Source organism: Triticum aestivum, chromosome 5A (assembly GCF_018294505.1).
Source record: "Triticum aestivum cultivar Chinese Spring chromosome 5A, IWGSC CS RefSeq v2.1, whole genome shotgun sequence".
Classification (NCBI taxonomy): domain Eukaryota; kingdom Viridiplantae; phylum Streptophyta; class Magnoliopsida; order Poales; family Poaceae; genus Triticum; species Triticum aestivum.
Window position 1 is genome coordinate 588,019,149 of NC_057806.1, and position 3,915 is coordinate 588,023,063.

The 3,915-nt window shown below is 40.4% G+C and overlaps 1 non-coding gene across 1 annotated transcript; it reads left to right on the plus strand.

Annotated features, from left to right (window-relative positions):
- Positions 1 to 3,059: 3,059 nt before the first annotated feature.
- Positions 3,060 to 3,178, plus strand: LOC123109123 (U5 spliceosomal RNA). Its single transcript, XR_006452418.1, has one exon. It is a non-coding gene; the product is annotated as a U5 spliceosomal RNA (small nuclear RNA).
- The last annotated feature ends 737 nt before the right edge of the window (positions 3,179 to 3,915 follow it).

Consider the following 3,915-nt stretch of genomic DNA (forward strand, 5'->3'; position numbering starts at 1 on the left):
GGGGGGGCTTTAGTCCCGATCCTTTAGTTTCGGTTCCATAACTGGAACTAAAGGTCCATTTTCTGCCAGTATCCCAGATTCATTGTTGGACAAATTTACTCTAAAGATATTATGAGAAAAGAGTTGCACAGTTAATTATGTAAAATCGAACGAAAGGCGTTACGATCTTGCCTGAACAAACACACACATACACACGACCACGGTGGCTGGCCGACAAACATGCCCAATGATACTACTGCAAGGAATGTTGCATCCACGCAAAGCTACATACGATTTACGTGATGCAGATGATTTGGCAGGTTTGGATTGGAATAATGGGAGGAAGGGGGGCCATCCTGTGAAAATCAGGGGGAGGGGATATTTAGAGGGAAGGTTACATAGGATCACCTAACATGTTACGTATATGTAGAATTATTATACTACTGCCATCCCTCAAAGCACGAGTCTCAACATAGCAAAGGAAACCCGGTGAATCGCTACAATTTGAAAGAAACACACCTCTAAGAAAGAGAGAGAAAGAAACACATCGACGGAGTCCAGGTACACATCCCACAAAACTAGAATCATCCATGATGAAACATCTTGTGCATTCCCTTTAGCACCACCCTTCTTGCATTTGCTCCCACTAGATTTCTCCTTGAGCATTGCACTGCCCTACTTACATTTGTCCGTCAATGCGCTTTTCTTCAAGAGGCATCCAATCGTCTTTTCATATTTTGTAGGATCTAGTTCGATGAGGAAATCATAAAGCTTAGCGGCAAAGAGGGCCTCGGGATTAGGCACAACCACACCGGCCACAACAATATTCTCACCCATAGGAATATTAAAAGACAACTCCTCTCTCCATTTTCAAACACTTGGCTAGGCTGCAGAGTGGTTGGAACGGGAGCCAAAGTCACAATCGAGCACCTCCTCCCCATGCTCCCCTGACAACGGCAAAGCCGGTTCCACATGCATCCCTTAAGCCCAAGCATGACTTGCAACACCGGAGCCAGGTCCCCGACAATTGCCTCAACCATGGCGGCAACATTGGCAAATGGTAATGCATGCAGTGACGATGGACTGGCCATGGTATGAGGTGAGAACAATCATAGATCTATGCATCACTCACTTGTGCTTAAATCAAACATCGAGATCCACCATAGAGGGGCATGCCTCATATTCAGCATAAGAGAGAGTCTGTTTGACGCAACCTTCGCATGCTCCGAAAAACTCCCAAACTGAAGCAACCAACCATGCATGCATTGATTCAACGGCATCAAGCAAAGGCTGGATCGCCTCCTTTAGCTGGAATGAACCCAAGGTTAACACTTTAGAGCGCAGAACCTGGCCTTGGGTTACCAAGCCCATGGGAGCGGATACAACCAACGCCCATGAATCACACCGAATTGCCTTGGAATGGGCCTGGTGCTTGGCAATTCCCATTGGCAAGGCGGGATGCCGACGACGTGGCAAGGTTTGCCAACAAGCAGAGCGAACACTAGGCAGTGCGATACTCACGTGCTCGTTGGCCATTCTCAAGGCAACGAGAGCACCTAATCTGTAATCCAACACACTGTGTCCAGGAACAAGGCACTGAAGAATCAACCCCGATCTGGAATTTTTTATATAAATCACTCTGATTCACCAGGGCTATATCTCGCTCCTTCTGAGCCTCTCGCGCTTGACTAAATGGGTCGGCCTAACACTATAGCCCCGTTGCGGTTTTGGGTTATGTGCCGGTTCAGATCGGGTTTAGAACCTTTCGTGTAGTTTTTCCTTCTTTTTTTCTCTCTATGTTTTCATCAATTTTTTTATTTTTCAAAAAAATCTACCTTTTTTATGCACGAATAACATTTTTTTGTACACGCTGAACATTTTTCAACTGCATTAAACAACTTTGCACTGTATAAGTATTTTTAAAATGTCAAGAACACATCTTTAAAAAAGTGCGGACAAGTTTTTTAAATGCCATGAACATTTTTTGAATGGCACAAAACATTTTTTAATTCTGCAGGCAATTTTAAAAATTGTGTACATATATTTGGAAATGTCACAAACATATATTTTGAAAAATAAGAACATTTTTAAAATACCATAAACATTTTTTGAATCACATGAAACATTTTGTTCAATCATCTACATTCGAATGGAAAAGGGGAGCATTTGTGAGAGGAAATAAAGAATATTCATTTGAGGATTCTTCTGAATAAGCAACGGATTGAGCAACTAGCGCGAAAATCATTGCACATTAGCACATCCATTTTCTTGCTTGGGGACGAGGGGACTAAAAACATTGTCAGAAGCCATCTTTCTCTTTATAACTAATGAATTATCCTAAAAAATATATCTATGAGGTATTTTGACTTAATGGGAAGTAGACGTCTCATTCATAGGCCATCCTGAAGGCAGGAACTGAAGGCAGGCAAGAAGGCATAATTACATGGAATTTTTACATTTTATTAACATATTTGAGATGTCATGATTTTTTCTAACGATATTAAATTTGTTTTCATGTTGCATGAACGTCGTTTATACACTCCATGAATAATAGATAAATGTGCGATGAACATTTTAATAAATTTAAGTATTTCATTTCTGAAATATATTTGTAAGTATGTTAAAAATATTAAAAAGGTAAAAAAGAAATCAAAAATTTAAAAAGTGAAGGAAAAGAGCTGCGTAGCATTTTTTTAGGTGTACCTGCCTAAAAAAATTCAGGCTATATATTGGGCCGGCATACTATAACATCGCTTTTTTTAGACAATACTTTAACACCGCTTGAGGCGATGTATAGAGAGTGAGGCCGACTTCTTTTTAGGTGTGAGCATGAGGTTATTTTTTTTTTGTTTTTGTTTTTGAGTAACCGAGCGTGAGGCTAACTAATGCCAGCCCACAAATTGGCTAAACTCACTCTTTGGCCCACGAATAAAAGACGCCCGCCACACCGAATGCCAGCCCGAACGGCCGAACAGAAAGAAGCATTGTCCCGTGCTAATAGTCCCACATCGCCGGAGAGAGGAATGGACTACCGCCAACTGGCTATATAATGGAGCTGCGTCCGGCCGAACAAATCACGCAGCTGCGTCATGAGCACATAGCGAACTATTCTTTCGCCTTTTACTAAAGAATACCGTGTGCACGTGACATTAAGCAGCATACAATAATTTTTAAAGGGTACCTACTCTTTGAGTGGGCCCCAACAATACAAGCTTAATATTGACTGATCAATGTAGTTTTTCCTAAAAAAATTACCCCTTTATCTGCTATACTGCATGTTTAACATTTTAGCAGGCTGTTTACTTTTTAAGCTGAGTTTGAAAAAAAATTGGTTACACTAGTAAATATAATTACTCTTTGTTCCTTTTTTATAAGAACAACTGGTTTTGAATTGTTTTTGGAGCTGTCTGAGGGAGCAGTTTTTTTTGCTAGTACTTCCTCCGATCCGTCCGTATTACTCGTATCTAACACTAAAAGATAAGTTTAAGCAAGTACTATGGATTGGTGGAAGTATCTTTCTGTTTGAACAATTTTTGTGAATATATAGAAAATACAAGTTAGAACAAACATGCAATTCACCTGTAAATGGGCTTACTTTATTCAGCCGTTGTGACAAGTCACCTGTACTCATTACAGTTCGGTATCACACCATTAGCTGACATTAGTCGAATGCCCGTGCGTTGCCACGGGATATATAACAAACTTAGACAAAGAGACATTTGTCGAACTATCACTAAGTTACGTCATGTATGTCATATGCAGGTTATGAGTGTGTTCAAACAAATATTATCTTGTACAAACCCAACCTTTTTGCTCTTGGGCACTCCTGGTGCAGGCTACAAAAAATCATCCGGAGAATCATGTATGCATATCTGGATCTTCGTTACCATTTCAAAAGGTTAACAATAACAATAATGAGTATGCTAGACTACCATG